The sequence below is a fragment of the Hyperolius riggenbachi genome, chromosome 10 (genome assembly GCF_040937935.1).
Source record: "Hyperolius riggenbachi isolate aHypRig1 chromosome 10, aHypRig1.pri, whole genome shotgun sequence".
Classification (NCBI taxonomy): Eukaryota; Metazoa; Chordata; class Amphibia; order Anura; family Hyperoliidae; genus Hyperolius; species Hyperolius riggenbachi.
In genome coordinates this window covers 41777900-41801417 of record NC_090655.1, presented here as the reverse complement: position 1 = coordinate 41801417, position 23518 = coordinate 41777900, and the positions used below count along the sequence as shown (strand labels likewise).

Genomic DNA, 23518 nt, shown 5'->3' with positions numbered 1-23518 from the left:
TTAGTTTGGGTCCGCTTCAAAGGCATTTTTAACCTTTTTTTTAATAAAATTCATGATAAATTGCATCTCTTATTAACATGCCCTCAAATCGGTTCCTGTAACTCACTGAACAGTATGATAAAACAGTTGTCTGTTCACTGGTCCATTAAATCTCCCCCGAATGGAACCAATATTTGGCTTTTAACGTGGTCCTTCCCTTGCTGGAGATGGAATCCAGAAGATAAAGGCAGGAATGGGATCCCCACTGTCACCACGACAACAAGATCAGTCTTTTTTTTTCAAGCTGGTTTTCTTGTATCCGTATTTTGGCTTCATTACTTTACATAGAAGGGATGAAATCCTTCACTTTCAGCCACCATAACCGATGTGTGTGTCTGGGTAATAAAGATAATACTGTCACAATACATAAATCTCATGATTAATACTGGGCTCATGCTTGACTGCTTCATAAACTCATCAGTCTTTTTATTGGAAATGGAAAAAAAGGCAGAAGCCCGCTTCATTTATTACTCCTGTACTTTCATAATTAGAGCCGGTATTTTTCAATGAGGACTTCAGTGGGATTCTGAAATATTGATAGATGCGTAAATCAGATTCATTGTATGAAGAACGTTGCCATAGTCTGCCCACAGGATGACACGCTCAGACCTCGCATGAACCTGTGGCTGTGAATTATACTCACCACTGAGCAGGGAGATTAGTGGCAGTGCTGCAGAATCATTAGTTAACCTCAGCAGGGGAATAATCGCATCTCGTTATTTTTGTTGTTGTTTCTCTAATTGCATTTAAATATATTAATTTATTGCCGTAATGTTGACTGTTAATTAGCTGCAAGTAAACCATCAAGGTTTGGGGATCGCCGGAAGTTATAGCATGAATAACATTCTATTTATCTGCATTCAATTAGGATTGATAGTGTAGCTGTGATACACTCGCAGGAAGGGAGCATAGTTATAAGCAGACCCTTGCTGTTACAGGTAGCTTTTCTTGTACTTAATCTCAACACACACCATACAATCTTGGTTGTTCAATCTTACCACTTTCATGTAGTATAAGAGCTTATCCAATTAATCATTCAAGGTATTTTCAATCTGTTGGCCCTTATACTACATAGATTTGGTAAACCTATGACTATGATTGTATGGTGTGTGTTGAGCAAGAGAGATGACACCTGTACACAAAGGGTTGTTATTATTATTATCATTATTGATAGGGATGGTCGGTAATGCCGATTTCTGATTCTGCAGATTTCCATGCAGTCTTTTTTGGGGCATTATTCTGGGCAGCGTGGTGACATAGTGGTTAGTGCTCTTGCCTTGCAGCGCTGGGTCCCCGGTTCGAACCTCAGCCAAGTCAACATCTACATGGAGTTAGTATGTTTTCCCTGTGTTTGCGTGGGTTTTCTTGGGGCACTCCAGTTTCCTCCTACATCCCCCCAAAAAAGCATACAGATAAGTTAATTGGCTTCACCCTAAACTGGCCCTAGACTATGATACATACACTACACAGTACATACATAGACCTATGACCATGGTAGGGACTAGATTGTGAGCCCCTCTGAGGGACGGTTCAGTGACAAAACAATATACTCTGTACAGCGCTGCACAATATGTTGGCGCTATATAAATACTTAAAGAGGAACTGTCACGAAAATCTTAAAATTGAAAACACATACAAATAAGAAGTACTTTTCTTCCTGAGTAAAATGAGCCATAAATTACTTCTCTCCTATGTTGCTGGTATTTACAGTAAGTAGTAGAAATCTGACATTACCGACATATTTTAGGCTAGTCCATCTCTCCAGGGGGGATTCTTAGCATGGCCTTTATTCTTTATAAAGACATTCCCTGAAAAAGATTTATACAAAGATGTTGACCAGCCTCCCTGCTTGCTGCACACTTTTGTGGCAGTTAGACAGAGCAACTGCCATTTACTAAGTGCATTTTGAAAATAAGGAAATCCCTGTGATCCCCCTATGAAGAGATGTCAGTTCTGTCAGATTTCTGCTACTTACTGTAAGTGACAGCATCATAGGGGAAAAGTAATTTATGGCTCATTTACTCTGGAAGAAACGTACTTCTTAAATGTATATGTTTACATATATTTAAAATTTTAACATTTTCGCGACAGAGGTCTTTTAACCACTTAAGGACCGCAGTTTTTCACCCCTTAAGGACCAGAGCTTTTTTTTCTATTCAGACCACTGCAGCTTTAACGGTTTATTGCTCGGTCATACAACCTACCTGTAATGGATAGCGGAGATACCGCCGCAATAGCAAGCGGCATGGCGGCTATCTCCGCGTCGCAGCTGGCGGTTTCCGCCGCACAGTTACATGCTGGTGCTTTGCCTGGTCCTTCTATCGCTCATAGACTAAGGGCTACGCGCGCGCGCTGAGCGAAAGGACCTTTATGCATCTAGAAGAGGAGTCAGCTGATCACTCGGTCAGCTGACTCCAGCTATGCTCTGGATTGGCTAAGTGACTGGGGCGGGGCTATAGAGCGCGTTTAGTATATATAGGACCTGACTGTCAGTTGTTCCGCGTCTGCTGTTGCATATGCTACGTGTTAGCACTCAGACCTAGTCAGATCCCAAAGTGTGCTAGAACCAGCTGGAGCTGGGTATCCACACTTAGCCAGATTCTGTTGATAGCTTAAAGTACTAATTGAATTGTATTAATTTGTTATGACCTTCTGCTAGTTTGACTATTCTTCTGCTCTCTGATTCGGTACCTTTGCCTATCTGATATAAGTTGCCAACTCTGCCTGAACTACTACTCTGATTTAGCTTCCTGTCTGTGTACCGTATCTGTCCGTGTGTTGCCGAACCTGCTTGTCTGACTCTTCTGCCCTCACCAGGGAGCTTAGTTCTGGTGAGGGACTCTCAGTTTAGTTATCACCTGCTCCTCAGGTAGATAGCTGCAGTATAGTCTGAATCACCTGCTCCTCAGGTAGATAGCTGCAGTATAGTCTGAATCACCTGATCCTCAGGTAAATAGCTGCAGTATAGTCTGAATCACCTGCTCCTCAGGTTGATGGCTGCAGTACCGTCTTAATCACCTTCTCCTCAGGCTGAGAGCTGCAGTACAGTCTTAATCACCTGCTCCTCAGGTGACTAGTTAATACAGCACTGTCGGGATCCCCTGCCCTTCAGGGGATCACCTGCTGCAGTACAGTCTGAATCACTCGCCCCTCGAGTGATCACTCTACATTGTCTCACTGTGTATCACCTGCTCCTCGGGTGAAACTATCACCATTGCTCTGAGTCTCCAGCCTTCTGGGGTACTGAGTACTCTGTTCCTTAGAGATACCCCCTTCCACCAGCGCCTCTGGGATAGTGGGTATCTTCTCCAATATTACTGTTGCACCAAAACACTATCTTACACCTGTGTGTCCTGTGTCTTGCTTTACTTGTATTATTGGTGATTGTGCAGATCACCACACAATCAGGTATAACATCTGTATTATTGGTGATACTGCAGATCACCAATAATCAGAAAATCTGTGCTTGCTGACACCAATCGTTACACTACCACCTAAATGAATTTTACCTCCTTTTCTTGTCAGCTTTCTTTTGGTGCTATTTGATTGCTGCTGCGATTTTTAGTTTTTATTATATTCATCAAAAAAGACATGAATTTTGTCAAAAAAATGATTTTTTTTTACTTTCTGTGCTGACATTTTTCAAATAAAGTAAAATTTCTATACACATTTTTGTCCACATTTATTGTGCTACATGTCTTTGATTAAAAAAAATAAAAAATAAATCAGTGTATATTTATTGGATTGGGTAAAAGTTATAGCGTTTACAAACTATGGTGCCAAAAGTGAATTTTCCCATTTTGGAGCATCTCTGACTTTTCTGAGCACCTGTCATGTTTCATGAGGTGCTAAAATTCCAGGATAGTATAAATACCCCCAAATGACCCCATTTTGGAAAGAAGACATCCCAAAGTATTCACTAAGGGCTCGTTTCCACTGTTGCGTTGCGGAATCGCCTGGATTCCACCGCTGATGAAATCGCATGCGGATGCGATTCCCCATGCGTTTTTTTGCTGCGAATTTGCATGCGAATTTGCATAGGTGAGGGTATATGCGATTTTAACCATGTCATTGCCTGTGTGAATTTACATTGGTACCTTATGCGAATTCGTGGCAAACAACGCATGGGGAAAACGCATGCAATTTCCCTATTAAATACATTGCATGCGATTCGCATGCGATTCGCATGCATTCCACTCGCAGGCGAATTCTGCGGCTCTTTTGTGCGTTTTTTCACCGCTGAAAAAAAACGCACCTCAACAACCCTACAGTGGAAACAGGCCCATCCACTTGCATTACATGAGCGAATCCGCATGCGGATTCGCGATAGTGGAAACGAGCCCTAAGATGCATGGTGAGTTCATAGAAGATTTTATTTTTTCTCACAAATTAGCGGAAATGACACTTTGTGACACAAAAAAACAAAAAAAAAACAAGTTTCCATTTCTGCCAACTTGTGACAAAAAAAAAAATGAAATCTGCCACGGATTCACCATGCCCCATCTCTGAATACTTTGGGGTGTCTACTTTCCAAAATGTCATTTGTAGGGGGTGTTTACTGTCCTGGCTCTTCGGGGGGTGCTAAATTGTAAGCACCCCTGTAAAGCCTAAAGGTGCTCATAGGACTTTGGGCCCCTTAGCGCACCTAGGCTGCAAAACGGGGTCACACATGTGGTATTGCCGTACTCTAGAGAAATAGTATAATGTGTTTTGGGGTGTATTTTTACACATACTCATGCTGGGTGGAAGAAATATCTCTGTAAATGACAATTTTTTTTTTTTCACACACAATTGTCCATTTACAGAGAGATTTCTCCCACCCAGCATGGATTTGCGGATTTGCTTCTCCCTTGGCGATGACATGTTCCCTGGGGATCGGTGGTTATGACACCAGGGTCACGCAGCGTCAACATCGCGCGACAAATACTTTTTTTTTAATTGAATTCAATACAATAACCTGTATTGAATTCAATATTTAAAAATATTGATTACAAAAAAAATGCTTGAAAATTATTTGAAATTAATTCAACCACTTTTTGCACAGAGATCCTGGGGAAATTGAACGCCAGGAGGGTTAAATACGTGTGTATAAAATAACTTAAAATGCTGATGCATTTAGGCTAGGTTCACGCTAGCATTAGATACTGGAGTTACCCCATCATTTTTGCCACTAGGCAAGTGTCAAGGGAAAGCTGGCAAAAATGCAGATGGGGCTTCCATAGAGCCATTCACCCTAGCATTAAAGTATGATTGGCATCTAACTTGGTGGAAGTGAAATCCAGTATCCATTGACTATCACATGGGTCTTGCATGGGAATTTCTCTATGGGAATGGCCAAGCAAAATGGATGCCACTCTACCATGGCACTAAACATCGAGGTGCAATGTACAGCAACAATAATATGCCATCCTTTCTTGATGTTTTCGCTAGTCAGGGATGGATTTTTGGAAAGGTCACAAAGGCCCAGGCCTTGGGTGGCTGCAGCACAAGGAGCACCTGGACATGAAAGAAGAGTTGCTACATACTGTAAATAAGAGAAGGCTGGAAATATGGAGCAACATAAGGGAAAAGGAAGCTGATGCTCAAAGGAGCTGTTCATGAAATATAGGGGCTGTTGTACATGGATTATACACATGGAAGTGGGGGCTGCACATGGAATTGGAGGGGCGCTGCTGCACAAGAAGGGGGAGACACAACGTACTTTGCCTTGGGACACAAAAAGTATATATCCGACCTTGTTTGTGCGATTTTAGCCTGAGATGCAAGCATGGGAGCCCTAGTATGCTTAGTATAAACTATTACACTGTGCTTATAGTAAACGGAAACAATTTGAAAATTACCAGGCTGCTTCCACTGGTGTAAATGGGTTCTGTACACTCATTATGACCTGTCTTTTCAAGTGCTGATGACAGCAGTGAACAATGAATAAGGGGTTTTGGCTGCACATGACTAATGTTTCCAAAGCAAACACTGGCAGTAATAACTAAGCTTCTGTTTTGGAAAAGAAGCAAAATTAGTAATCCAGGCATATTGCATTATTGATTAGAACCAGTGTTTAATTATTTTAAGAACACTTAAAGAGACTCCGTAACAAAAATTGCATCCTGTTTTTTATCATCCTACAAGTTCAAAAAGCTATTCTAATGTGTTCTAGCTTACTGCAGCACTTTATACTATCACTGTCTCTGTAATAAATTAACTTATCTCTCTCTTGTCAGACTTGTCAGCCTGTGTCTGGAAGGCTGCCAAGTTCTTCAGTGTTGTGGTTCTGCTATGAACTCCCCCTTCCAGGCCCCTCTATGCACACTGCCTGTGTGTTATTTAGGATTAGAGCAGCTTCTCTCTTATCTTTTACAAGCTGGATAAATCGTCCTCTGAGCTGGCTGAGCTTTCACATACTTAGGAATTACAGACAGGGCAAAGCTGTTTGCAGGAAGAAACGAGCAGCCTATAACTTCAGTGCATGAGAGATGCAGGGGTAAAGAAACACACAAATGATCTCTTGAGATTCAAAAGGAAGGCTTTATACAGCCTGCTTGTGTATGAATGTATTTTCTATGTGTGGACATACTGTACATCAACCTACTTCCTGTTTTGGTGGCCATTTTGTTTGTTTATAAACAAACTTTTTAAAACAGTTTTTAACCACTTTTAATGCGGCGAGGAGCGGCGAAATTGTGTCAGAGGGTAATAGGAGATGTCCCCTAACGCACTGGTATCATGGTATGTTTACTTTTGTGCGATTTTAACAATACAGATTCTCTTTAAGAAGTAATATACCAAAACTTTAAAAACAAAATTTGGCATTAGGATAGCAAGGATCTAAACTGAATCTCTACATCCATTATTATCCATCTGTTGAGGTTCTAATGTTGGGTACACATGATGCAATTTCCAGTACGATTGACAGTAATCGGATGATTATTTCTGTCATGTCCAATCTGCTCCTCTTCGTGTGTACTCCTGGGGCTGGAGGAAACCCACGCAGACACAGGGAGAAATTACAATCTCCATGCAGATAGTGCCCTGACTGGGATTCGACTAACCACTGGAGATTGGCGATTACTGTTCTTTTATGTATACTGGTGGATTCTACATGAACCAGAGTTTACATTTGATCGGAGTGCACATTAAATCAGAATCCTGAATATTGCATACAATCTTTGGGCGCAAGTTACATAGCTTACAAGTGAAAAGCCTTCTCAGAAGTAGCAATTAGCATTAGTACAGCAAAGAATGTCAACCTTGTGTGCGGATATAAAGCATATCTCTGTAGTAATATACATACGCCCTCATTACTGACACAACCATAGTGTCAAACCTTTGACCGCAAGTCCCCTTGTTCAGGGATAAACTCACGTGCACCAGTCAGACAGCATGCCCATCACGTTCTAAGGGGAGCAGGACTGCCAGTCTCATCAGCATCTCCCCTCAGAATCTCGGCAATTGAAGGCGTACAATGGGCCGCGATGCATATGTGGTATGCGGAAAAGGAAGGTAGACTTCCGGGTTAGGCTCCGCACATGTGACTTGTTTCGTCACTAGCACATGACTTCTTCAGACGTGATGTAGGCAGCATGGTTGCATCCATTTATATCCATAGCAACCCGTTGTAAGATTGGACAATTCCAAAGTCAATTAGTTAAAAACAGAATTCATCATTGCGCTTCCATTGAGGAAGCAATGCAGAATCACAGAGGGTCGAGGGTTGCAATATTATAGGAAGGATTTTAAATTCAAGTCCTGTATCTTCTAAAATGTCTGTCCATTCCTTTTCTTCCAGGCCAGGTATATCTGTACTCCCAACAGTCCTGGGCCTTTTCAACTCTTTCAGATGTTGTGGTAATGAGCGTGGCATAGATGGTGGATAATGGTGGACATGCTGTCTTAATAAGAGGGATTCGAGAGGCGCACTCCGATGTATACACTACAAGCGTTGCCCATTTCCATTATCTCAAGCACCATGCGTTAAAGAGAAACTCTGACCAAAAATTTTACTTTATCCCAATCAGTAGCTGATACCCCCTTTTACACGAGAAATGTATTCCTTTTCACAAACAGACCATCAGGGGGCGCTGTATGACTGATATTGTGGTGAAACCCCTCCCACAAGAAACCCCTCCCACAAGAAAAGTTCGAACTTTTGGCAGTTTCCTGTCTGTGAACCTTGTTGCTTTGAGGTAAATAGCTGTTTACAGCTGTTTCCAAATGCCAAAAACCATGCAGCAGCTACATCACCTGCCAATAGTAAAATGTTCACTTGAGTTCCTCTTTAAGTGCAGTGCTTGCTGTAACGCACTGTTGCCCTTGCGTTGGCTGAGGCTCGCATACTTCCACACACACACCACAAGGGACCACTGTAAGTGTGAAAGTCTCCATAGACTTTCATTGCTTTTGCGGCCTCTTGCAGCAAAATAGGCTACCGCAACGCAGGTAACCCTAACCTGCTAGTATAAAAGGGGCCTTAAACATTGCAAACGTTTAAACATAAAATAAAACTGGGATGTCTAAAGTCACTTTTAAAGAGAAACTCCAACCTAGAATTGAACTTTATCCCAATCAGTAGCTGATACCCCCTTTTACATGAGAAATATAATGCTTTTCACAAACAGACCATCAGGGGGCGCTGTATGACTGATTTTGTGCTGAAACCCCTCCCACAAGAAGCTCTGAGTACCGCGGTACTCTGGGCAAACTGCCACAATGTAACAATGTTCACAGACAGGAATTAGCTTTTTACAGCTGTCTCTAACAGCCAAAACAGCTAGGAGCAGCTACATTAGCTGCCCACAGTAAAAATGTCACCATGTGATAAATGTCAGAATGTAAATCGGGGAGAGGAAAGATTTTACAATGAGAAACACTGACTAAATCATTTATACATAATTATGGTAAAAAATGAAGCACTTTTTTACTACATTATTTTCACTGGAGTTCCTCTTTAAGAGAAGGAGGAGAGATGCAGTTGTTTATCTCATAGTTTATTTTTTACATTGGGTTCACTTTGAGGATTTTTTTTCCATTTTATTGGTGAGTTATGTCAATATTTGTCCATGTTCTTAGCACAGTTTATTATGATATGTTTGGTATGTATTTCAATCTTTGTCAACTGATGGCCACATGACATAATATTGATCATGGTTGTTACAGAATATGACCGTGTTTGTTTATGATCACAAATATTGATTATTTGACTCTATCACTTCATTGGCTGACAATTCACGGACAATGACCTAGCTTACTTTTATGTAGGGATTATTACTCTACTGAGAGCAACTAGCACATCTTTTGCTATAGATTTTTTTTTCTATTTTACATTCTTACTGCATAATAAAACATAATTTAAATTAGAAATCCCGATTGGAGTCAATAAAATTGTATTGATTTATTTTCCACATGCAATTTAATGTTGCTTTTGTACCAGCTTACTATGGCCCATATGCAATTCCCTTTTTCACCTGACTTTTCTCCCAGGAGATAATTTTTCGTCTTTGATTTAGAATAACTTTTTAGCACTTTATAGTGGAAAAAGTAGGTGAAAAGGTACTATCAAAATTATTTTGAGTATTTTTTTGCTTCCTGGTGGTTTAAAAGACATTTTATTAACAAGTTTGAAAATTTCACCTAGGAGAAAACTCAGGTAAAAAAGTGAATTGCATATGGGCCTATGTCTGCTAATAGGGGTGATAAATGAGATGCTAATAATTCCAAGTTTATGCAGCTTTATGCAAATGCATACAGCTTGGAAATGAACCATTGCATTCCAAGCTGCATACATTGTTGCCAGTCCAGACCTACCCTTAATAAACTACAGTAGGGTCTCCGTTATGCAGAACTCAGCTAACCAGCAGTCCCAACCAACCAGCACAAATCACCGGCACTACTCACAGTGGTCAGGCCAACTTCTTAGGCTGTTTGTGAGCTCTGCTGTGCTAAAACACTGGGTTCCCCGGATCTACCAAGGATAATAAGCTTGAAATTACTGTATTTTAACATTTAATACATAAAATATATATACCGTATATTCCGGCGTATAAGACGACTGGGCGTATAAGACGACCCCCCAACTTTTCCAGTTAAAATATAGAGTTTGGGGTATACTCACCATATAAGACTACCCCTCTTCCAACGCACATCAAATTAAAATAAAAATTAAAAAATCATGTACTGGTGCTGTGTATGAACAGATACTGGTGCTGTACTGTATGTGCTACCCAGTATATAACAGTATATAGTCAATTGACTTGTTGCATTGGTCAACTCTCCTTCAGTAGACTGGTCAGCTCTCCTTGTCTACCTGTTTATCAGAGCTGTATGGAAGAATAGATTGCGCTCCCTCAGCAGGGAGATTTGAGAGGCGGTAACAGGATCACCCAGCATCAATGACACCCGGCGTATAAGACGACCCCCAACTTTTCAGAAGATTTTCAAGGGTTAAAAAGTAGTCTTATACGCAGGAATATACAGTATATATGTATATATATATATATATATATATATATATATATATATATATATATATATATATATACACAGTGTGTTGCAAAAGTATTCGGCCCCTTTGAAGTTTTCCACATTTTGTCCCATTACTGTCACAAACATGAATCAATTTTATTGGAACTCCACGTGAAAGACCAACACAAAGTGGTGCACACGTGAGAGGTGGAACGAAAATCATACAGGATTCCAAACATTTTTTACACATAAATAACTGCAAAGTGGGGTGTGCGTAATTATTCAGCCCCCTGAGTCAATACTTTGTAGAACCACCTTTTGCTGCAATTACAGCTGCCAGTCTTTTAGGGTATGTCTCTACCAGCTTTGCACATCTAGAGACTGAAATCCTTGCCCATTCTTCTTTTCAAAACAGCTCCAGCTCAGTCAGATTAGATGGACAGCGTTTGTGAACAGCAGTGTTCAGATCTTGCCACAGATTCTCGATTGGATTTAGATCTGGACTTTGACTGGGCCATTCTAACACATAGATATGTTTTGTTTTAAACTATTCCATTGTTGCCCTGGCTTTATGTTTAGGGTCGTTTTCCTGCTGGAAGGTGAACCTCCATCCCAGTCTCAAGTCTTTTGCAGTCTCCAAGAGGTTTTCTTCCAACTTTTCCCTGTATTTGGCTCCATCCATCTTCCCATCAACTTTGACCAGCTTCCCTGTCCCTGCTGAAGAGAAGCACCACCCGAGCATGATGCTGCCACCACTATATTTGACAGTGGGGATGGTGTGTTCAGAGTGATGTGCAGTGTTAGTTTTTGGCCACACATAGCGTTTTGCATTTTGGCCAAAAAGTTCAATTTTGGTCTTATCTGACCATAGCACCTTCTTCCACATAATTGCTGTGTCCCCCCATGGCTTGTGGCAAACTGCAAACGGGACTTCTTATGCTTTCTGTTAACAATGCCTTTCTTCTTGCCACTCTTTCATAAAGGCCAACTTTGTACAGTGCATGACTAATAGTTGCCCTATGGACAGAGTCTCCCACCTGAGCTGTAGATCTCTGCAGCTCGTCCAGAGTCACCATGGGCCTCTTGACTGCATTTCTGATCAGTGCTCTCCTTGTTCAGCCTGTGAGTTTAGGTGGACAGCCTTGTCTTGGTAGGTTTACAGTTGTGCCATACTCCTTCCATTTCTGAATGATCGCTTGAACAGTGCTCCGTGGGATGTTCAAGGCTTTGGAAATCTTTTTGTAGCCTAAGCCTGCTTTAAATTTCTCAATAACTTGATCCATGACCTGTCTTGTGTGTACTTTGGACTTCACGGTGTTGTTGCTCCCAATATTCTCTTAGGCCATCACAGAGCAGCTGTATTTGTACTGACATTATATTACACACAGGTGCACTCTATTTAGTCATTAGCACTCATCAAGCAATGTCTATGGGCAACTGGCTGCACTCAGACAAAAGGGGGCTGAATAATTATGCACACCCCACTTTGCAGTTATTGATTTGTAAAAAATGTTTGGAATCATGTATGATTTTCGTTCCACTTCTCATGTGTACACCACTTTGTATTGGTCTTTCACGTGGAATTCCAATAAAATTGTTTCATGTTTGTGGCAGTAATGTGACAAAATGGGGAAAACTTCAAGGGGGCCGAATACTTTTGCAAGCCACTGTGTATATATATATATATATATATATATATATATATATATATATATATATATATATATATGTATATATATATATATATATATATATATATATATGTGTGTGTATATATATATATATATATTTATATATATATATATATATATAGTGGGATGCAAAAGTTTGGGCAACCTTGTTTATCGTCATGATTTTACTGTATAAATCGTTGGTTGTTACGATAAAAAATGTCAGTTAAATTTACACAAGGAGATGCTGTATGCGAGAGTGATGCAGAGGAAGCCTTTTCTCTGCCCACAGCACAAACAGAGCCGCTTGAGGTATGCTAAAGCACATTTAAACAAGCCAGCTTCATTTTGGAATACGGAGCTGTAGACTGATGAAACTAAAATGTATTTATTTGGGCATAATAAGGGGCGTTATGCATTGAGGAACAACAACACAGCATTCCAAGAAAAACACCTGCTACCTACAGTAAAATATGGTGGTGGTTGAGTTGAGGGACACATGGATTCCACTCAGTATCAGCAGATTCTGGAGACCAATGTCCAGGAATCCGTGACAAAGCTGAAGCTGCGCGGGGCTGGATCTATCAACAAGATAATGACCCTAAACACTGCTCAAAATCCACTAAGACAATGCAGAGGAACAAGTACAACGTTCTGAAATGGCCAGTCCCCAGACCTGAATATAACAGAAAATCTGTGGTGTGAGATAAAGAGAGCTGTCCATGCTCAGAAGCCATCAAACCTCAATGGACTGGAGATGTTTTGTAAAGCAGAATGGTCCAAAATACCTTCAACCAGAATCCAGACTCTCATTGGAACCTACAGGAAGCGTTTAGAGGCTGTAATTTCTGCATAAGGAGGATCTACTAAATATTGATTTCATTTATTTTTTGTGGTGTCCAAATTTATGCACCTGCCTAATTTTGTTTAAACAATTATTGCACACTTTTTGTAAATCCAATAAACGTAATTTCACTTGCCAAATATCACTGTGTGTGTCACCTATGTGATATATTTAACTGACATTTTTTATTGTATCAACCAATGACTTATACAGGAAAATCATGACGATTTACAAGGTTGACCAAACTTTCGCATCCCACTGTGTGTGTGTGTGTGTATATATATATATATATATATATATATATAGAGAGAGAGAGAGAGAGAGAGAGAGAGAGAGAGAGAGAGAGAGAGAATGTGACATCAGAGACTACTGTATATACTAAAGACTTTCCCAGTGGCTTTACTACAGGGGAACAGACCCTGGGAGGTGTGTGTGTGTGTGTGTGTGGGGGGGGGGGGGGGCAGAGCTGTAAGGAGGCCCCAATTACTACTACACTCCCTTTGATAAAGGGGTTCATCCATCAGATCAGGTGTTTTTGTAGCTACACTTGTTATGGGTGTGAAGACTATGATTCCACACTAGACCTTTGCAAAATGGGCCAGGCAGTGAAGGTCCATGTGATAGCCTTTCTGTCACCCCAGGCAAGAAGTTCTGTGTCACATACAAGGGACAGAAGGCAGTCACAAAGTTGGACAGAGGGAGGCACAGGGGGACTGAAGGAGGCACAAAGAGCGGCAGAGGGCGGCACAAAGGAGGACAGAAAGAGAGACAGGCGGAAAGAAGAAGGCACAAAGGGGGGCACAAGGAAGTACAAGGTGGGACAGAGGGATGCACAGGGGGGCAGAGGGAGCACAAGGGGACAGAAAAAGGCACAGGGGACAGGAGGAGTCACTAAGTGAGACTGGAGGAGGCACAAAGGGGACAGAAGAAGGCACAAAGGGGGAGAGAGGGATGCACAGGGGAGGTAGCAGAAAGGGACAGAAAGACACAGGGTGACTGAAGGAGGCACAGGAGCAGGAGGAGTCACAAAGGGGGGCAGAGGTGGCACGGGGGACTGAAGGAGGCACAAACACGCATGGAGGTATGGCTTCATTAAGGTGCGGTGCTCAGTCCAGGGGCAGAGCATAACCAGGTGTATAGCGCCCCCGAAGACCAATGGCACTCCAGGAAATTGCCTGGGATTCCTTTGCATAAAGACATCTCCGGGCAAGCGAAAGGTTGTGAACATTGGGGGGGGGGGGGGGGGGAACAACATCTTTTGTAGTTATGCCCACTTTGGAGTAAAAATAAATTATAATAGCAAAGTTTTCAAATAATTATTCTTAAGTGTGTTTAACATACTCCAACCCCCACCCGAGCATTCTCTGGGTATATTTTCTACTAGCTTTATAACTCTTAGTAAATAAACAATCCTCGCAGATCTCCTGACAGGACTAAAGATGTCACCACCTGTGATAAATTTCACAATGCAAATCAGGGTTAGGAAAGGTTTTGCATCTGGCAAACACTGACTACATGATTTATAAATGAATATGGAAAAAAAGGAAATATGATTCATAAAGTTATTTTCACTACAGTTCCTCTATAAAGGGAATCTGAAGTGAAAATAAACTTATATAATGATTTGTATGTGTAGTACTACTCTGCTAAGAAAGAAATCATTATTAGCAAAGATATGAGTCTCATATCGTTTTCAGTACAGGAATAGTTAAAGGATACTCGAACTGACATGTGACATGATGAGATAGACATGGGTAAGTACAGTCCCTAGCACACAAATAACTATGCTGTGTTCCTTTTTTTCTTTCTCTGCCTGAAAGAGTTAAATATCAGGTATGTAAGTGGCTGACTCAGTCCTGACTCAGACAGGAAGTGACTACAGTGTGACCCTCACTGATAAGAAATTCCCCCTTTTTACCTCTTTCTTGCTCTCAGAAGCCATTTTCTGCTAGGAAAGTGTTTTATAGTTGGAATTTCTTATCAGTGAGGGTCACGCTGTAGTCAGGACTGAGTCAGCCACTTGAATACCACTTGATATTTAACCCTTTCAGGCAGAGAAAGAAGAAAAGCAACACAGCATAGTTATTTGTGTGCTAGGCACTGTACATACAGGGCCGGCCCGCTCATGAGGCGGGTTGAAACATTTGCCTCAGGCGGCACATCTGGGGGGCGGCCCACCGAGCTGGAGGAGTGGCGGGCAGAAAGAGGGTATTTAGGGCCTAGCGGTGGGGAGGGGGGTCGAACCCCCCCTCCCTCGCCTGGGTCCCCCGATCTGCGCTCCCCTCCAGCTGTAAATAGCTAAGTACCAGTGTATAGGTTAAGAGGCAACGGGCGGGGATTACTCACCTCTTCCGCGTTCCAGCGAGCGCTCCACTGACGTCACTACCTGCAACGCCGCCCATTGTATTGTAAGTGGACGTGGACGGCGTTGCAGGAAGTGACGTCAGTGGAGCGCACTTTGGAACGCAGAACAGGTGAGTGATCCCCGCCCGTTGCCTCTTAATCTATACACTGGTACTTAACTATTTACAGCTGGAGGGGAGCGCAGATCGGGGGGACCCAGGCGAGGGAGGGGGGGTTCGACCCCCCTCCCCACCGCTAGGCCCAATACCCTCTTTCTGCCCACCACTCCTCCAGCTCGGTGGGCAGCCCCCCACCCACGAACAGGCGGGTGCCGCCCCCCAGATGTGCCGCCTGAGGCAAATGTTTCACCCCGCCTCATGAGCGGGCCGGCCCTGTATGTACAGTGCCTAATACACAAATAACTATGCTGTGTTGCTTTTCTTCTTTCTCTACCTGAAAGGGTTAAATATCAAGTGGTATTCAAGTGGCTGACTCAGTCCTGACTACAGCGTGACCCTCACTGATAAGAAATTCCAACTATAAAAGCGCAGATCGAGGGACCCAGGCGAGGGAGGGGGGGTCCGACACCCTCTCCCCACCGCTAGACCCAATACCCCCTTCCAGGCCACTACCCCTCCAGCTCGGTGGCCCCCCACCCACAGGGGAGGGGGGGGGGTCTGGCGATTTTTTTTTTTTAATTTTGCCTCAGGCGGCAAAAAGTCTAGGTTCAGGTATCCTTTAGGAAACATCAGTTATCTATGCAAAGGAGCCTCTATGAGCTCTGCCTCTGACTTTATAAAGTGTGGACAGCACTGTCTTTTGAAGCTCTTATCTCAACTTTCTATCATTGTTTCTTCTTTGTTTTTTGTTTTTTCTGCAGCGAAAAGTTCAAAGGTCAATAGCCTGCTCTGAGAAATCATTTAAAATGCTGAGTGTATTGTGGAAACTGCAATTATTAGAGAATAATGCAATGCTATTAAAAAAAAAAGCTATATACCTGAAAATAAAAATATGACACTATTTTCTACTACTGCTACTGCTGCGCTGCGGCTACTACTTCTACTACTACTACTACTACTGTTCTGCACCACAACCAATTCATTACATCTTGAGATTTTTTTTTTCGCTTCAGTGTAACTTTACACTCCGTGGTCCTGCTGGTGGCCCCGTTACCATGGTGACTTCGGGTAAAGTCATGAGCAACCATCCATCCATGCACCTGGCTTGATCACGTGGGTGTTGCCGTGAGCCTCCTGCGCATGCCCCAGGTAAGCCCAGGTTTGTTTGTTTTTTAATCACTGTTTAGAGTCCCTTTAAGTTATTTGTACATTAATACTCTGTTTCAGAAATTAGTTGAAGTCCAGACAAACTTATTTTATTTTTTTGTTCTTTCTTAAAACTCCAGTTTCATTTTGATATTCTCAAAAAGTAAACATCACAAGCACAAGCCTGGAGCAAGAAGCTACATACTGGGTGGTTATGGCATCATGATAATACAGGACCACCCCTCCTCCAATCTGTCCTATAGACTTCTCCTCAGCTTCTGTAATACTGCACAGACTATCTGTTCTGACACAAGCCTTCCCTCTTATCTCCTCCAGCTGTAACCCCCTCCAGAGCTTGACTCTTCCACACATCCAATGCACTAAACTCAACATGCTGTGATCCGCATTAACCTCAGCAGACTACAGGAATCTGGATCTCTCCCTCTCTGCAGCAACTTCTTACAGAATACGTTTTTCCAGCCTATTCATCTCACTACATCCCCCGTGCAGCAAGAGATGTTCACAAGCAACTTCTCATAGTCATAGGTAAGTTTATTGCCAGCTGTTGTCTCTGGAGTTTTCTCTTCTGCAGTGCCAGTCCTTGGAGAGTACATTTCTAAACCTATGTGTGATTTAATATTCTGTCAAGGTTTGCTTTTTTTCCAAGTTGCAACTAGGTCGTTTCAGGATATCAGGGAAAATCAGGACAGCTTTTCAAAGTGTTGATTTATCTGACAAGTTTTCTGGCCACTGATAAACCTATAGAGGCAAGTCTGTGTAATGCTGAATACACACGTTGAGATTTCCCGTTCGATTCCCGGGATCGAATGGATCGAATTGATTATTTCCAACATGCTTGATTCGGATTTCGATCATTTCTGCCGTCGATTTGGCATACTTAACATGCAAATTGACGGCAGAAACGATCGACATCCGAATCGAGCATGTTGGAAATAATCGATTCGATCCGTTCGATCCCGGGAATCGAACGGGAAATCTCAACGTGTGTATTCAGCATAAGGCAATGCCAGATGGCTTGTGAGAGTGGTGAACTCAACTGTGAACCAGAGGGGGAGCATTTTGTTTTTAGCGTGATGTTTGGGAAGGTCACGGAATGTCACTAAATGCTCATCAACAATTGAAACAAAGTTAGAGATCATTATTTAGTATTTTTATAGCGCCAACATCTTTTGTAGCGCTGTACAAAGTATATTGTTTTGTCACTTAGCTGTCCTCAGAGGGGCTCACAGTCTAAATAATCCCTACCATAGTCATATGTCTATGTACCTATTGTGTAGTATATCTATCTTAGCCTAGGGACACTTTTTTTTAGGGAAAAGTCAATTATATATCTGGATGTTTTTGGGATGTGGGAGCAAGCTGGAGTGCCTGGAGGAAACCCACACAGACAAGAGGAGAACATACAAACTTCATGCAGATAGTGCCCAGGGACCCAGCGATGCTAGGAGGGAGAACTAACCACAGAAGATTAAAAATTATGGTTTTTTTATGGATACTGGTGGCTTCTACATGAACCAGAGTTTACATTTGACCAATCGCAGTCCTTGTTTTATTTATCAGCTGAAACAACCTGATTAGTTTCTAGAGACAACTGCTTCACTTTTGGCTCCAGTTTTCTGTACATACGTCTTGATACATTGGGTACATTTAGACAGTTTTACCAAGACACGTACAAAGGTACCGTAAGTAATACAACATGTAAACAATTACCTAGAGCAACCAATCAGATTGTTTCGCCTGATTGGTTGCTCTTGGCAGCTGCTTCACTATTGTTTCAGGTATTTGTGATAAATCACCCCCTTTCTATCTTATTTTCCTAGCTTAAAGGTTACCTGAAGTTATAAATGTGCATGTACAGCCCCAGTCCTAAATAGAACTTGCCTGTGTTATTTTTCTCACTGTAAGGGATAAGTATGCAGAACTATGCATCATGGTTTCTCTGCAGTCTGAACTGGGTCTCCCTAACACCTGGTCATAAACTCCTGTGTGGCTAAGAAAAACAAAGAGAATAGATACGAAGTTCAGTAGTTCAAGATGTGTCTGTGTAAGAGCTGAATAAACATTTACATTCAAAACGAGGCAGACACTAGACCTGAACTCTTACACAGGACAGAAGGAAAACACAGATAAATGTACTCTGTATGTATTTAGAGAGTTTAGTCTGTCAAATGCCTCATCATCTGGGACTAATCACATCTGTAATTTCATCTCTTAGCTTTGTCAGCTCAGGAATCTCCTCTGCCACAGCAGAGCAGCTAATTAGCAAATATAGGATGTTAACCCTATGTCTGCTTCCATGAAAGCAGAAAGTAGACACACTGCAGATGTATTGCAGGATTTTTATCAGCTGTAACAAAGCTATGTTTTTCTCCTAGGTTATTATGCTGTTACTTATCTTTTAGAGCATAGAGGAAGTTCTGCGTTCAAGTCCGCTTTGAACTAGTATGTTAAACCTTTTAAACCAAAATAAGCCTATGTGATTTTAGTAAAGTCCAATATAGAGTTCCGACTATAGATACAATCGTTTATCTCATCAGATAATTTTTACTGCCGGTTCACTTTAAGTTTAGTTACAATGCTGCGAAGATGAGTTTGCTTGCTTGGGTCGGCTGAACCACTTTACATTGCTGACAGTTGTTTTTAAATTGGGTTTATTGCTTTTGTCAAATAAAACGACTGTAGTTAATGTGATAACATTTACCGGCTAGCGCAACAGATTGAGAGCGCAAGCGTGCGTCGTGCACGGTGAAGCAGCATAATGAGTTTTAAAAGCTTGCATTTCCATTCTATTAGCTAGCCAATAAGTGGTATCACTTTAATTCCTTGATTCCTATTTCATCCATCATTGGCTAAACATGGTGTAATAGTGATGCCACGAGTTATCAAACAGGAAATACACTTGTTAGATTTTGGGTTTAGTCCTAAGCTGCATACACACAGGAGATACAAATCTTTTGAAATTAACAATCAGCAGATAATCTTTGTAAAAAATGTACAGATAACGACGAAAGAGGTTTGTCTCTCAATTTGTCAAATTCCTCCTGACAGATGAGGGATTGACAGATAATTCTTAACCTCCTTGCCGGTTATCCCGTGCTCAGCTAGAGGATATCTCAGGCCCCGCTGGGCCGATTTGCATAATTTTTTTTTCCCTACACGCAGCTAGCACTTTGCTAGCTGCGTGTAGGTCGCGATCGCCGCCGCTCGCCGCCGATTCTCCGCTACCCGCCGCGCCGAGCCGCCCCCCCCCCCCGCCCCAGACCCCTGCACAGCCTGGCCAATCAGTGCCAGGCAGCGCTAAGGGGCGGATCGGAGTTCCCTCTGACGTCACGACGTCTATGACGTCGGTGACGTCATCCCGCCCGGTCGCCATGGCGACCGGGGAAGCCCTGCAGGAAATCCCGTTCTCAACGGGATTCCCTGCATACTCTGATCGCCGAAGGCAATCGGAGTGGGTGGGGGGATGCCGCCGCTTAGCGGCTATCATGTAGCGAGCCCTGGGCTCGCTACATGATTTAAAAAAAAAAAAAAAAAGTGCGGCGCTGCCTCCTTGCCGGATTTTTTAGACCGGCAAGGAGGTTAAAGGAATGCTATCAATACCCAAGTGTTCTAAAATGACAATGTACAAACAATGTCTAAGTAGCTGTGTAAACATTTTCCTACTTTTCATGTTAAATATCAGAGACAAAAGCTGTAATTTATTGAGGGTAGGATTTCGCTGTATTGGGACAAATCAATTGCAGAAGGGGTGTCTGCTTCAATGCACAGCCAGAGTTGCATATCAGACTACAGAAAGCAAATATCAAACATATCAAACTCTGAAAGCAAAAACAGTATGAAAAGCTGTGACAATTAGTTACATTTCCTCTGCTCTCTTCAGACACTTCAGTCAGAAACACAGGACACAGAAGCTGCAGCTGTTGGGAGCTCTCTTCTCTCTGTCACACACAGAGTTACACATAGAGTTAACTGATCAAGTGTGAGGGGAATTTCCCCTCTCCTCATGGCTCAGTCTGCCGTCAGTTTTGGCGTCAGTAAAGTTTGAAAGTATTTTGATAACAGTAAACAAAGAGGTTGCTACTAAAATGTATACACCAGTACTTAGCAGCACTTCCCAACAATTCCTGTGTCAATTGAAAAAAATATGTGAATCGATAGTATTCCTTTAACTACTTTAGGACCATGGTGATCGAAATCTACGCCCTGTTATGGTGGGCTCCTGGCTGGCAGGGCGTAGATTTCAATCACCACCACAGCGCGCATACGCAATTTCTGTTGCTCCCCGCCGATCGCGCCGCTCAAACCCGACATCTCTCACCGCAGCTCACTGGCTCTGCCTGTCTCTATGATGGCAGAGCCAAGTGAGCCGGTCAGGAGCCGATTTCATTGGCTCCTGGCCGTGTCTATCAATGTAAGCTACTCCCATTAGCTTACATTGATAGACACGGTCAGGAGCCAATGAAATCGGCTCCTGACCGGCTCACATGACTCTGCCGTCATAGAGACGGCAGAGTCTATGTCAGGAGGATCCCAGCGTGCGGTGGTGATGGCGGTTGCGGCGGGAATGCGCGGTGATTCGTCGGGATTCTGTCGGTATTGTACCAGCGGTCTCTGGTCCTTAAGGGGCAGAGATCGCTGGTACTTAAGTGGTTAAAGGAAATATCAGGCAAAAATAAGAAAATTAACTTCCTCCAGCCCCTGGCAGCCGACATGCCCCTCGCCACAGCTCTGGTGTCTCCCGGTCCCCTCCGGTGCAGATACCAACCTCACCAGGTCGGCATCCACTGCGTCTGAGCAAGCGCCGCTGTGAATCATGCTCATGTTGTCTGGAGCGTTCTGCACTGTAGCTGCACTTGCGCAGAACGCTCTAGACAAAGTGTGCGTGATTGACAGCGGCGCTTGCACAGGCGCAGTGGATGCCAGGTCGGCATCAGCAACTGGGGGTACCGGGACACACCGGAGCTGTGATGAGGGACATGTTGGCTGCCAGGGGCTGGAGGAAGCCATGGTTAAGGAAAGCTCATTTTCTTCCTTTTGCTTGATGTTTCCTTTAACGCCTGTGTGCACAGCAAAAAGTGTGAGGAAGGAGGAAGTAAATGGATTACAAAAGCATGAACCGATCGTTTGCATGTGAGCAAAATTGTTAGAACGGTCCACCACTGCATCCTTCTGCCAAACCTATGCAGCAGATGGATTCCTCATTTTCCAAAGATTTATATTTGACGTGTGTACACAGCTATGATGATTATGGAGCAACTGATATTACTGAAAAATATTTGCAAAAACTTAGTGTACCCGAGCTGAAGCGTGCGTACAAAATGATATACATACCTAAAGAGAGGGACGTCCCTCCCCCCCCCCACCACAGATTAGCGACAAGGCCTTACACATTAGCAGTAAGTCAGAGCTGCAAACTCTGTGCTACTGCACAGCCACGATGCAGGCAGACGCGCCGCGCGGCCCCGATGTGGAGGGGGACCATGCTAGGCAACAGGGGGCTTCAGACCACAGAGGGATCCTCAATAGGATCTTGAGGCTTCTCTTTCATCAGGGTAATGAGTTATTTGAACCTTTGGCTCAGGATTACTTAATTGAGGCTAATTTAATGAAACTGGTGCAAAGAAAACTTGCTCCTACATCCTGTTACACACATCCAATTTGATTGACCAATGGCTGGCCAGATTTACCACCTTCATGTAGTAGGAGTGCCAGCAGATTTTGAATACAGTACTAAGAACAGATGGTGCAGGTAAGCTCTTATACTACATGGAGGTGGTAAAATTGGCCAATAAAAATTGTATGTGTGTACCAGGCAAATGGAACAGCTTTGCACTGGTATTCACAGTCTGTTGAAACTAGGTAAAGTTCAGTTTGCGATTAGTTTGTGTCTCAGCTACACCAGTGAATGGTAAACATATCTCAAACTGAACTGTACCTGAACTCAAACTAAACTTAAATTGATCGGGAGGCTGCCATATTTATTTCCTTAAAGAGGAACTTCAGCCTAAACAAACATACTGTCATTAAGTTACATTAATTATGTTAATTAAAATAGATAGGTAATATCTCTTACCCACCCTGTTTTAAAAGAACAGGCAAATATTTGATTTCATGATGGCAGCCATCTTTTTGGTTAAAAGGAAATGACAGGGAGCATGAGACACAGTTCCAACTGTCTTGTGTCCTAATCAACCCCCCCCCCCCCAGTTGCTAGGCTACGAGAACAAAAACATCAGAATTCCCATCATGATTTGCACAGCATCAGGGGAAAAATGACCGGGCAGTTTTCTTTGATGGGGCGGAGCTTAGCTTCTGTGCAGCTAAAAATGAGGTTTTGGTAAGAAAAACAATGTTCTGATGCTGTGAACCGCCAAGTCTTTTTAGTGCTGCTGAGTAGATTTTTAATCTACAGGAGGTGACAGGGAGCATGAGACACAGTTCCAACTGTCCTGTGTGCTGATCACCCCTCCCAGTTGCTAGGCAATGTGAATAACAACATAGGAAATCCCATCATGCTTTGCACAGCATCAGGGAAAAAAGCCAGGGCAGTTTTCTTTGATGGGTAAAAACAATGTTCTGATGCTGTGAACCGCCAAGTCTTTTTAGTGCTGCTGAGTAGATTTTTAATCTACAGGAGGTGACAGGGAGCATGAGACACAGTTCCAACTGTCCTGTGTGCTGATCACCCCTCCCAGTTGCTAGGCAATGTGAATAACAACATAGGAAATCCCATCATGCTTTGCACAGCATCAGGGAAAAAAGCCAGGGCAGTTTTCTTTGATGGGTGGAGCTTAGCTAAAAATGCAGCTACAAATTATGCTTTGGTAAGAAAAACAAAGTTCTGATGCAGTGAAACTGTTAAACACCAAGCCTTTTCAGTT

General features: G+C 42.7%; 1 protein-coding gene across 10 annotated transcripts in view; it reads left to right on the top strand.

Annotated features, from left to right (window-relative positions):
* GABRP (gamma-aminobutyric acid type A receptor subunit pi) overlaps positions 1-23518 on the top strand; it is a 321182-nt gene that overhangs the window by 95490 nt on the left and 202174 nt on the right. For 6 of the 10 annotated variants that reach the window (XM_068256853.1, XM_068256859.1, XM_068256851.1 and 3 more), the window contains one exon: positions 16953-17162. The gene's annotated coding sequence lies outside the window, so the exon portion shown is untranslated. Of the gene's footprint in view, positions 1-16483; positions 16620-16952; positions 17163-23518 lie in introns of all 10 variants that reach the window. The other 4 variants (XM_068256854.1, XM_068256855.1, XM_068256858.1 and 1 more) reach the window with 2 other exon arrangements.